Here is a 12290-nt window from a genome sequence, read left to right on the forward strand (position 1 = left end):
TTTTGAGACGGAGTCTCGCTCTGTCACCCAGGCTAGAGTGCAGTGGCACGATCTCGGCTCACTGCAACCTCTGCCTCCCGAGTTCCAGCGATTCTCATGCCTCAGCCTCCTGAGTAGCTGGGATTACAGGCATGCGCCATCACACCCAGCTAATTTTTGTATTTTTAGTAGAGATGAGGTTTTATCACGTTGGCCATGCTGGTGTCAAACTGACCTCAGGTGATCTGCCCATCTCAGCCTCCCAGAGTGCTGGGATTACAGATGTGAGCCACTGCGCCTGGACCGACTCAATTTCTTTAATCATTTTAGCTAAACCATTTTAGCTAATGGTTTGAAAGTTTTATTTCTATTCTTTTTTTTTTTTTTTTTTTTTTTTTTAGAGACAGGGTATGGCTCTGTTGCCCAGGCTGGAGGACAGTAACGTGGTCATAGCTCACTGTAACCTCAAACTCCTGAGCTGAAGTTATCCTCCTTCCTCAGTCACCCGAGAAGCTAGGACTACACTGATGTGCCACTGTACCCAGCTAATTTTTAAATTTTTTTGTAGAAACAGAGTCTTGGTATGTTGCCCAGGCTAGTCTTGAACTCCGGGTCTCAAGCAATCCTCCCACCGCAGTCTCCCAAAGCACCAAAGCACTAGGATTATAGGTGTGAGCCACCATGCTTGGTCTATTTCTGTTCTTTTCAGTTTTTTGTTTTTTTTTTTCTTTTTTTGTGTTTGGGGCCTTGCTATTTTGCCCAGGCTCGTCTTGAACTCGGGGCTCTGGTGATCCTCCCACCTCAGCTTCCCAAGTAGCTAAGATTACAAGACTGTGCCACCATCCCTGGCTACTTGTTTTTTTTTTTTTATTGAAGTGTTACTGTCTATGCTTACCAAAGTCTAAAGTTAATCAATACCTTTATCCTTGTTCTAAACAGTACAAGTACCGTTAGAACACTTTAGCTCTGATCACCCCATCTCCCAACTTACATGCTGTTGACCAGTATTTTAGTTCTGTCCCATTAAAAAAAGAATCTCTCTCTCTTTTTTTTTTTTTGGCATGAAAAAGTTTTATAACCAAGCTGTATGGACATTAGGAGGCTTAGGTCTTAGCAGCAGGCCACTGGATATGTCAAAACTGATTGCTTACTGTAACACCTCAGACCACTGGTGGCACTGGATGTCCTGGAAGCTCTTCTTAATGGGCTGTATTGGTCAAGAGTATATCTGACTCATCTCGACGATGGTGATGAGTTGAGATAACCTGTATCATGGTGATAGTCCCTCAGTTGTTTTGCTTCATACCAACTCTTGATTTCATAGCTATAAGCTTTTTTCAATAAAGGCAAATTTCCTCTTTCAGTTCCTTGTTGCCCCTTCTGGTCTGTTGAGAGCACTGTGATATAACTTAGGGGTATGACCAATCTTCCTGATTTTTCAGTCTGTCTTGACAGTTCTTTCAAAAGCCTCTGTTTTCCCGATCAGTTTCACCTCTTCTCTTGTGAAAGAGTACTTTTCGTAGATCAAAGTGATGTTTTTGTAATCCTTTTTTTATCTAATTGCAGGAAAGCTTCAAATCTAGTCTTGTCAGCTTCTTCAATGCTCTCCAAATATTCCTCCATACTTCTTGACCACTTATATCAAATACAGGCATACCTTGTTTTATCATGCTTTGCTTTACTGCACTTTGCAGATACTGTGTTTTTTGTTTTGTTTTTACAAGTTGAAGGTTTTTAACCAACTGTACATCAAGCAAGTCTCTTGGTGCCAATTTTCCAACAGCATGTGCTCAAATTGTGTCTTTTTCTCACATTTTTGTAAATCTCATGATATATCAAATGTTTTCATTATTACTGTATCTGTATGGCAATCTGTAAGCAGTGACTTGTGATGTTACTATTGCAATTGTTTTGGGGCACCGTGAACCATGGCCAAATAAGATGGGAAATTTAATCTATCAATGTCATGGGTTTTGTTGTTGTTTTAGAGACAGGGTCTCATTCTGTTACCGGGGCTGCTGAAGTGTAGTGGCATGATCATGGCTCACTGCAGCCTTGACCTCCTGGGCTCAATCGATCCTCCCACCTCAGCTTCCTGAGTAGCTGGGACTACAGGCATGCACCACCATGCCTGGCTCATTTAAAAGTCTTTTTTGGGCCGGGCGCGGTGGCTCAAGCCTGTAATCCCAGCACTTTGGGAGGCCGAGACGGGCGGATCACGAGGTCAGGAGATCGAGACCATCCTGGCTAATACGGTGAAACCCCGTCTCTACTAAAAAATACAAAAAACTAGCCGGGCGACGAGGCGGGCGCCTGTAGTCCCAGCTACTCGGGAGGCTGAGACAGGAGAATGGCGTGAACCCGGGAGGCGGAGCTTGCAGTGAGCTGAGATCCGGCCACTGCACTCCAGCCTGGGTGGCAGAGCAAGACTCCGTCTCAAAAAAAAAAAAAGTCTTTTTTGTTGTTGTTGTAGAGATGGAGTCTCACTATAGTGCCCAGGCTGGTCTCAAACTCCTGGACTCAAGTGATCTTCCTGCCTTGGCCTTCCAAAGTGCTGGGATTATAGGCATGAGCCACTGTGCCCAACCTTATGTGTATTCTAACTGCTCAGTGACAGGCCATTCCCCGATCTCTGTCCCTCTCCTTGGGTCTCCCTATTCCTTGAGACCTATTCCTGAAAAGTAGGCCAATTAATAACCCTACAGTGACCTGTAAGTGTTCAAGTGAAAGGAGGAGTTGCACATTTCTTGCTTTAAGTCAAAAGCTAGAGATGATTAAGTTTAGTGAGGAAGAGATACAGAAAGCTGATACAGGCCAAAAGCTAGACCTGTTGCACCACGCAACTAACCAAATTGTCAATGCAAAGGAAAAGTTCTTAAGGAAATTAAGAGTGCTAATCCGGTGAACACATGAATAGTAAGAAGCAAAATAACCTTATCTGATATGGAGAAAGTTTTAGTGATCTGGAAAGAAGATCAAACCAGCCATAACATTCCCTTAAGCCAAAACCTAATCCAGAGCAAGGCCCTAACTCTCTTCAATTCTGTGAATGCCAACAGAGGTAAGGTAGCTACAGAAGAAAAGTTTGAAGCTAGCAGAGATTGGTTCATGAGGTTTAAGGAAAGAAGCCATCTCCATCACATAAAGTAGAAGGTGCTTATGTAGAAGCTGCAGCAAATTAGCCAGAAGATCTAACTAAAATAATTGATGAGAGCAGCTACACTGAACAACAGATTTTCAGTGTAGATGAAACAACCTTCTGTTGGAAGAAGATGCCATCTAGAACTTTCATAGCTAGAGAGAAATCAATGCCTGGCTTCAAAGCACAGGCTAACTCTCCTATTAGGGTCTAATGTAGCTGGTGACTTTAAATTAAAGCCAGTGCGCTGTTACCATTATGAAAAGCCTAGAACCTTTAAGAATTATACTGTGGGCCGGGCGCGGTGGCTCAAGCCTGTGATCCCAGCACTTTGGGAGGCCGAGACAGGCGGATCACGAGGTCAGGAGATCGAGACCATCCTGGCTAACACGGCGAAACCCCGTCTCTACTAAAAAATACAAAAAAACTAGCCGGGCGAGGTGGTGGGCGCCTGTAGTCCCAGCTACTCGGGAGGCTGAGGCAGGAGAATGGCGTAAACCCGGGAGGCGGAGCTTGCAGTGAGCTGAGATCTGGCTGCTGCACTCCAGCCTGGGCGACAGAGCGAGATTTGTCTCAAAAAAAGAAAAAGAAAAAGAATTATGCTGTGTCTACTCTGCCTGTGCTCTATAAATGGAACAACAAAGCCTGGATGACAGCACATTTTTTTTCACAGCATGGTTTACTGATTGATTGATTGATTGATTGATTGATTTTTTGAGACAAGAGTCTTGCTCTGTCTCCCAGGCTGGAGTGCAGTGGTGCAATCTTGGCTCACTGCAACCTACACCTCCCGGGGTCAAGTGATTTTCCTGCCTTAGCCTCCTGAGTAGCTGGGATTACAAGTGATGCACACCACCATGCACAGCTAGTTTGTGTATTTTTAGTAGAGATGGAGTTTCACTATGTTGGTCAGGCTGGTCTTGAACTCCTGATCTGGTGATCCGTCTGCCTCGGCCTCCCAAAGTGCTGGGATTACAGGCATGAGCCACCATGCCCAGCTGGTTTACTAAATATTTTGAGTCCACTTAGATCTACTGCTCTAAGTGTTTAGATCTACTGCTCAGAAAAAAAGAGTTCTTTCAAAATATTACTGCTCCTTGACAGTGCACCTGGTCACCCAAGAGCTCTGATGGAGTTGTACGAGGAGAATAATGTTGCTTTCATACCTACTTACACAACATGCATTCTGTAGCCTATGGATCACGGAGTAATTTCAACTTTCAAGTCATTATTTTAGAAATACATTCCATATACAATGATTCCCATAATGGATCTGGGCAAAGTAAATTGAAAACCTTCTGGAAAGGATTCACCATTTTAGATGCCATTAAGAACGTTCATAATTCATGGGAGGAGGTCCAAATATCAACAAAAATCAGAGTTTGGAAGACATTGATTCCAACTGTCATGGATGACTTTGAGGGGTTCAAGACATCAGTGGAGGAGGTAATTGCAGATGTGGTGGAAACAGCAAGAGAACTAGAATCAGAAGTGGAGCCTGAATATGTGACTGAATTGCTCAAATCTCATAAAACTTGAACAGATGAGGAAATCCTTCTTTTTGTTGTTGTTGTTGTTGTTGTTGTTGTTGTTGTTTTTTAGACGGAGTCTTGCTCTGTCGCCCCCCGGCTAGAGTGCAGTGGCGTGGATCTCAGGCTCACTGCAGCTCTGCCTCCCGGGTTCCCGCCATTCTCCTGCCTCGAGCCTCAAGCCGAGTAGCTGGAACTACAGCGGCCCGCACCGCGGCCCGGCTAAGTTTTTTGTGTATTTTTAGTAGAGATGGGGTTTTCAGCCGTGTAGCCAGGATGGTCTCGATCTCCTGGACCTCATGATCTGCCCCGTCTCGGCCTCCCCAAAGTGCTGGGATTAGGCAGGGCGTGAGCCACCCGCGCCGGCCTGTTTTTTTTTTTTTTTTTTTTTTTTTTTTTTTCCAGATGGTAGCTCATTCTGTTGCCCAGGCTGGAGTACAGTGGTGCGATCTCAGCTTACTGCAAGCTCCCACTCCTGGGTTCACGCATTCTCCTGCCTCTCTCGAATAGCTGGGACCACCGGTGCCTGCCACCACACCGGGCTAATTTTCTGTATTTTTAGTAGAGATGGGGTTTCACTGTATTAGCCAGGATAGTCTTGATCTCCTGACCTCGTGATCCGCCCGTCTCGGCCTCCCAAAGTGTTGAGATTACAGGCGTGAGCCACTGTGCCCGGCCGGAAATCCTTCTTATGCATGAACAAAGGAAGGAAATTAATTATTATTTTTTTTTTTTTTTGAGACTGAGTCTCGCTCTGTCGCCCAGACTGGAGTGCATCACTGCAAGCTCCGCCTCCCGGGTTTACGCCATTCTCCTGCCTCAGCCTCCCGAGTAGCTGGGACTACAGGCGCCCGTCACCTCGCCCAGGTAGTTTTTTGTACTTTTTAGTAGAGACGGGGTTTCGCCGCGTTAGCCAGGATGGTCTCGATCTCCTGACCTCGTGATCCGCCCGTCTCGGCCTCCCAAAGTGCTGGGATTACAGGCTTGAGCCACGGCGCCCGGCCAGAAAGTGATTTCTTGAAGTGAAATCGACTCTGGTGAAAGTGCTGTGAACATTGTTGAAATGTCAACAAAATATTTAGAATATTGTGTAAACCTAGTTGATATGGCAGTGACAGTGTTTGAGAGGATTGACTCCAATTTTGAGGGAAGTTCTACTGTGGGTAAAATGCTATCAAACAGTATTGCATGCTATAGAGAATTTTGTTTTTTAGGAGACAGGCTTTTGCTGTGTCCCCCAGGCTGGAATGCAGTGGTGCGGTCATGGCTCACTGCAGCCTCGACCCACTTGGGCTGGGCTCAAATGATCCTCCTGCCTCAGCCTCCTGAGTAGCTGGGACTGCAGGCATGCTCCTCCACACCTGGCTAATTTTTGTATTTTTTGTAGCAAGGAAATCTCACTCTGTTGCCTGTGCTCATCCAGGGTAGCCTGTCCAAAGCTGCTAGCTCTCCTGTTCTGCCAGGCCAAGCTTAGGGTTTTGGGGCCTTCATGTATGCTAGAGAACATGCAGGAAAATAGGCTTGATCTGGTTCAGTTCGGTTGCAGGCTGAGTGGAACTGGAACTGTGAATCTGCATAGAGTGTCAGAACCAGGGACAGCTCCTCCTGTCACCTTTGCTGCCTTTCCCCTGGCTTGGGCTAGGGAGAGAATGGGCATATTTCATGATGGTATACTTCTCTAGCTTCTTTTCTCACTGCTTCTTGCTTCCATTTTTATGCAAGAATATTACTACTGATAGTTCCTGGTGTAATGTGCTATTTCTCACCTTATACTTTCTGTTAGTGCTGCTTAGTACACATTTCTCCCATCTTTACTTTGCCTGGCTAATTCCTGCTCATCCTCACAGGCCTGTTTAAGTAGATATCTCTTCTATGTAACCTACCCTGATTATCCCAGACTAGATTAGACATACCTCCTCTTAGTTCCCATGTCATCCATGTGCCTCTGTCATTACACTTAAAGTTTCATTGAAATTATCATCCATACTGTCTAGTACAGTAGCCACTAACCACATGTATTAAGCATTTGAAATGTGGCTAGTCTGAATTGAAATGTGTTTTGTGTATAATACACACTGAATTTCAGATTTACATAAAATATAAAATATTAGTAATTTTTTTTTTTTTTGAGACGGAGTCTCGCTCTGTCGCCCAGGCTGGAGTGCGGTGGCATGATCTTGGCTCACCGCAACCTCCGCCTTCTGAGTTCAAGCAATTCTTCTGCCTCAGCCTCCTGAGTAGCTGGGACTACAGGCGAGCGCCGCCATGCCCAGCTAATTTTTGTATTTTTAGTAGAGATGGAGTTTGACCATATTGGCCAGGCTGGTCCTGAACTCCTGACCTTGTGATCCCCCCACCTCGGCTTCCCAAAGTGCTGGGATTACAGGGATGAGCCACTGCACCTGGCCCAATATCAGTAATTTTTATATTGATATGTTGATTTTGGGGGTTAAATATGTTACTAAAATTAATTTTACCTGTTTCCTTTTATTTTTATTTATTTATTTTTGAGACGGAGTCTTGCTCTGTCGCCCAGGCTGGAGTGCAGTGGCGCGGTCTCGGCTCACTGCAATCTCTGCCTCCTGGGTTCATGCCATTCTCCTGCCTCAGCCTCCCGAGCAGCTGGGACTAGAGGCGCCTGCCACCATGCCCAGCTAATTTTTTTTTGTATTTTTAATAGAGAGGGTGTTTCACCTTGTTAGCCAGGATGGTCTCCATCTCCCCTCGTGATCCTCCTGGCTTGGCCTTTCAAAGTGCTGGGATTACAGGTATGAGCCACCACGCCCAATTCCTTTTTAATTTTTATAACATAGCTAAAAGAAATTCTAAAATTACATATTTAGCTCGTATGATACTCCTGTTGGTCAGCACTGATATATGTAATTGTTTCTTCTTAGGGGTACGGACTGTCTTAATTATATCCTTGTATCTTTGAATTTCTAGGGCACACTACATGGGGATGGGTAGGGATACCTGATGCTCAACCTCAGAACTTGGAGGCTGGAGTAGCAAATGTCCAATAGACATTATTACATTATTTTCCATCCAGGAACTTGGCCTCTCTCTCTTCTTAACTCAGGTTAATTTGTATGTCTTCTTATTGGTTCTTATAGATTTTCTCATACAAATCACAAACATCTCAGGAAGTTTATTTCCAAGAATTTTGAATTGGATATTTTATCATATAGTTTCTAATTAGTTATTGCTGGACCAGCAGTGAATGCTACAGATTTTTGCTTTTTTTTTTTATCCTTTTACTTATTTAATCTGTTAATTATACTACATTGATTTCTCTTTTCCTCAGGTTTTTTTTTTAATATTAAAAGAGGAAAATGTAGATGGGGATGCAAAGTTTTCTCAGGCCATTCTTATTATATTGGCACTAGGAAATTCTTCATATAGAGAAGATATCTAGATAGAAGACTTGGGCCCACACAGCAGACGCCCTTAGGTGTGAGTTAGCTATGGACTGAGATGCAAGGATGAAATGGAAACAGAAGGAGCCAATAGGTTTGGGGAAACATATATCAGGGATTACTGAAATAAATTTATCAGCTTAAAAAGTAAAATGCAGGGGCTGGGCACGGTGGCTTATGCCTGTAATCCCAGCTTTGGAAGGCCGAGGCGGGTGGATCACCTAAGGTCGGGAGTTTGAGACCAGCCTGACCAACATGGAGAAACCCCATCTCTACTAAAAATACAAAATTAGCCGAGTGTGGTGATGCATGCCTGTAATTCCAGCTACTTGGGAGGCTGAGGCAGGAGAGTCGCTTGAACCCGGGAGGCAGGAGAGTCGCTTGAAGTTACGATGAGCCAAGATCGTGCCATTGCACTCCAGCCTGGGTAACGAGAGCAAAACTCCGTCTCAAAAAAAAAAAAAAAAAAAGTAAAATACAGCGGGGGCAGTGGCTCATGCCTGTAATCCCAACATTTTGGGAGGCCGAGGTGGGTGGATCACCTGAGGTCAGGAGTTTGAGACCAATCTGGCCAACATGGCGCAAACATTAGCTGGGTGTGGTGGCATGTGCCTATCATCCCAGCCACTTGGGAGGCAGAGGCATGAGAATTGCTTGAACCTGGGAGGCAGAGGCTTCAGTGACCCAAGACTGCACCATTGCACTCCAGCTTGGGCGACAGAGTGACTCTGTCTCAAAAAAAAAAAAAACAACAACAACAAAAAAGCAAAATACTATCTGGATTTCCATTTTACTCTGCCACTTTGCCTAGCTGAGAGTGAAGTCCCTGATTACAGGTACACTCTGCAGAAAGACTTTGAGAGGCTGGGGCCAGACTTGACTTCACTAGCCACTTTGGAGATGGGTCAGAATAGTGACTACTGCCTTTGCACAAAGTTAAGTATGAGGTTGAGTATTTAGAATAGGGGAGTCAGACTCTTCTTATGGAATTCTGAGGTTTCAGCTCAGTTACATCAGGGCAGAGGTCTTTCTGAGACCTTTGAGAGTTTTTTGAGAGAGTTTTCTGAGTGCTTTTGATGCTATCTTGTTGATTCAGGTAAACCCAAATTTACTGATCACTCTAGGCACAGCTTGTGCCAGGCACTAAAGGAGGACAGCAATGCATCTGATATTGTCCCTGTTTTTAAGGAACATAGATTATAGTGTGGAGCCAGGTGTGGTAGCTCACCTTTGCCCTGGTGTAACTGAGCTGGGACCTTTGCCCTAGTGTAACTGAGCTGGGACCTCAGCATTCCATAAGAAAAGTCTTTGGGAAGTTGAGGCAGGGGGATTGCCTGAGCCCAGGAGTTCAACACCAGCCTGGGCAATATAGCGAGACCCTCATCTCTACAATAAGTAAGTAAATAAATAAATAAAAAGTCAAGCGTGTTGGCATGCGCCTGTAGTCTCAGCAACTCAGGAGACTGAGGTGGGAGAATTACTTGTGCCTGAGAGGTGGAGACTGCAGAGTCCAGATTGTGCAACTGCACTACAGCCTGGGCAACAGAGTAAGACCCTGTCCCAAAAAAAGAATATAGTGTGAGAGGCAAGCAATGATTATGATAGCAGCTGATACCTTCCTTGCATTCTTTTTAGGCAGTGTTCTAAAGTGTTTTTGTTTTGTTTTTGGAGATGGAGTCTTGCTTTGTCACCTAGGCTGGAGTGCAGTGGCATGATCTCAGCTCACTACAACCTCTGCCTCCCGGGTTCAAGCGATTCTTGTGCCTTAGCGTCCTGAGGAGCTGGGACTACAGGCATGTGCCATTACGCTCAGCTAATTTTTGTATTTTTAGGAGAGATGAGTTTTCACTATGTTGGGCAGGCTGGTCTTGAACTCCTGACCTCAGGTGATCTGCCCACCTCAGTCTCCCAAAGTGCTGAGATTACAGGCGTGAACCACTGCGCCCAGCCACTAAAGTGGTTTTATGTATTAACTCATTTCATCTTCACAACAGCTGAATGAGGTAGGTACTATTACCACTGTCATTTTACAGAGGAGGAAATTGAGACACGGAGAAGTTAAATAATGGGCCTAATGTTACATGTCTAGTAAATGCAGGGACAGTATTGAAAACAAGACAGTCTGGCTCCAGAGTCTTTGTTCTTCACCTCTACTTTGTATGTAGGGGAGTAATTTGTCAGCATCATCAGCCTTATCTGGAAACTTGTTAGAAATGCACATTTTTGGGTCCCACCTAACACCTACTGAATCGAAAACTCTGGAGGCAGGGCTTACCAATCCAAGTTTTTGTTTTTTTTTTTTTTTGAGACAGAGTTTAACTCTTGTTGCCCGGGCTGGAGTACAATGGCATGATCTCAGCTCACTGCAACCTCCCCCTCCGTGGTTCAAGCAATTCTCCTGCCTTAGCCTCTGGAGTAGCTGGGATTACAGGTGTCTGCCACAACACCCGGCTAATTTTTTTTATTTTTAGTAGAGACGAGATTTCACCATGTTGGCCAGGCTGGTCTTGAACTTCTGACCTCAGGTGATCCACCCGCCTCAGTCTGCCAAAGTGCTGGGGTTACAGGCGTGAGCCACTGCACCCAGCCACCAATCCAAGTTTTAACAAGCTTTCCAGGTGATTCTTGTGGTTACTGTTTGAGAACCTCTAGAAGCAAGGCATGGTATAAGTGTCAGAAATTAATCTCCTCATGAATAAGGACTGGTTATGGTCCGCCCCTTAAGTTTCCAGCCTCTGCATGGCATCTAGTATAAAGCAGGCATCAAAAATTTGTGTGAGTTTATGGGAAAGTGGTGTTTGAGCTGGGTCTCTTACCCCACCTATCACTGCACCAGACTGAATAGGAGGGAAAATGGGAGTTCCCAGAAACTTTGATACTAGCAAGGAAGTGGTTGTGATACTTCTGGCAAGATATGATAAGGGTCTGCACCAGCATAAGAAACCATCAGAATGGCATCGAATCATGTGAGAGCAGTTCAGAAGGTAAACATGTCCAGACGTGGTGAACAGCTGAATAGAGGGAAAGAACAAGGGATAGAGGAACTGTCATTTCTGACATGAAGGTGCTATTCGTTGAGATAGGAAGCACAGGGCAAGTATGTTTGTGAGTAAAAGATAAAGTATTTGGTTTGGACTTGAAGTTCTGGTAGGATATCCAGGTGGAGCTGTCCAGCAGACACGTGGAAATGTGAGTCAGAGACATGGTTGGAAATAGAGATTTGGAGGGATAGTTGGGCCCTAAGAGTGGATGAGACCTTCAAGGGGAGAGTGGAATGAGAAGAGAGCTGGGTTTGGAACCACAGTGAACAGTTAACGAGGCAAAAACAAAAGGGGCCCTTTAAAAGACTGAAAAGGACTTAGGCAAAAGGAGACTGCAGAAGATGCCGCAGCCAAGTGGAAGGCTCAGAAGGGAAGTAGAGGCACAGTGACAGATGCTGCAGAGAAATAATTGAAAAGTATCGTTTGGATTTCAACCCCGAAAGTCATTTAAGTGACCTGGTGAGGGCAGAAGCAGATTGACAGAGTTCAGGCATGAGCAGTAGATGAGAAAGTGGAGGCAGGTGCTTCCCAGGTCCGGTGGACAGAGCTCTGTAGCTGTACTTAAGTTCAAACTGTGACATCTTCCAGGGTAGGCAGGGTCTCTACTTATCTGTGGTCTCAGCGTCCAGCCCACGGCCTGGAAGAGGGGGTGGCGTCAGTGAGTTCAGTGACTAGGGACGAAGAAGGACTTCGCGGAGGCAGTCGCTTTGCAGCCAAGGCTTGAAGGATGAGGGTGATTGGGAGGAGAGGTGGGAGGCAGGGCCTCTGGGCGCTGGAGTGCCAGGGGGTCTGGGAATGAGGTGGGGTTCCCATAATGTGCGCGCGGCTCGGTGCGACAGGCGGGGGCTGTGTGTAGGTTTGGAGGGACCTATTTGGGGAAAAGACAGGGCGGAAGGCAGCTGTGGCGGGGTGTCCCTTCGCCCTGCCCCACTTATGCCACTGCGCGGTTCCAAGGCACCTCTACTGGAGCCCTCCCGCTGGGCTGCATGGCAACGGGTGACCGCCAGGGGCCGCTGCCTCGGGTCCCCAGTGCCCCCGCCCCTCTTCATTGGCCTTTGTTGCCGTCTGAGCGCCCGGCTTGACTCGTTCCGGTCCGCCCCCTGGGCCTGGCGGTCGCGCCTGCGCACTGGCAGCTGGCCGGGCGCTCGCAGGGGGGAGCTGCTGCAGGCTCCGCGGCGGCGGCGGC

The sequence above is a fragment of the Rhinopithecus bieti genome, unplaced genomic scaffold (assembly GCF_001698545.2).
Source record: "Rhinopithecus bieti isolate Rb0 unplaced genomic scaffold, ASM169854v2 scaffold_13029, whole genome shotgun sequence".
Classification (NCBI taxonomy): domain Eukaryota; kingdom Metazoa; phylum Chordata; class Mammalia; order Primates; family Cercopithecidae; genus Rhinopithecus; species Rhinopithecus bieti.